Below are 952 nucleotides of genomic sequence, written 5' to 3'. Positions count from 1 at the left end.
TCCATTTTCCAACCCGCTGAATCCGAACACAGGGTCACGGGGGTCTGCTGGAGCCAATCCCAGCCACAATTTGAAACTTACCTTTTAATATTTCCAGTGTGACTTCGTCAAGTGAATCCATCGGTTTATATGCGTAAATATGTTACTTATCAGCTGCAAAGAGCAAAGCAGTATTTTAGCTATCTATGTAACGTTATTAATAACCTTATGGTGAGAACGTTTCGAAATGTAACATCTGATGCGCGGGAAAGCTAAGGACGCTTTCCAGGGAACGCGTTTACGCATGCTCAAAGAAAGGTATGTTCCATTACATGACGAAGAAGGGATCAAAAACAGCACTGTATATTATATTTGAAAAAAAATAAATAACCGTATTTGTAAAAAAAAAAAAAAAAAAAAAAAACAATTGGAAACTGGAAGGAAACTAATTATACCGTTAGCTTTTCATATACTCAACAATGTCATTGACGTAAATATTTTTTTTCCCTAAAATAATGGAACGATCCTGTATATTACGTCTCATAACAGCTACAGTCGCTTAGCACTCGCGCTTTTTGTTGTTTAAACATCAAAGATGATTTGGCGTTGTTTTATTTGCTGCTCGTTTGTGGCTTTGAGTTTAAAACGACTTTTGAACCATATCAACACTACACATTATATTGTTTGGAGTTTCAAGTTCATGATGCTGTGTCTTTGATAGAGATGTTTTGTCATTTGAAATTAAAATCCCTAACCTGGATAAATCCACCCGTTTTGTTGATGCTACGAAGCTGGTTAATTTTAATTTCAGTGAGACTATATGACTGAAAAACAAAATATATATTCTTGTGAAGTACTATCATGGGGATATCATTGAACTACTGTATATAAAACTTTTAAAGATTCCTAAATTCTTTAACTTTTCTTTTTATGTTAAGAAAATCCAGCAACACTGTTTGGATTAAGCCATTTA

Source organism: Erpetoichthys calabaricus, chromosome 12, assembly GCF_900747795.2.
Source record: "Erpetoichthys calabaricus chromosome 12, fErpCal1.3, whole genome shotgun sequence".
NCBI classification, from domain to species: Eukaryota; Metazoa; Chordata; class Cladistia; order Polypteriformes; family Polypteridae; genus Erpetoichthys; species Erpetoichthys calabaricus.
Note: the sequence above shows the minus strand (reverse complement) of the source record.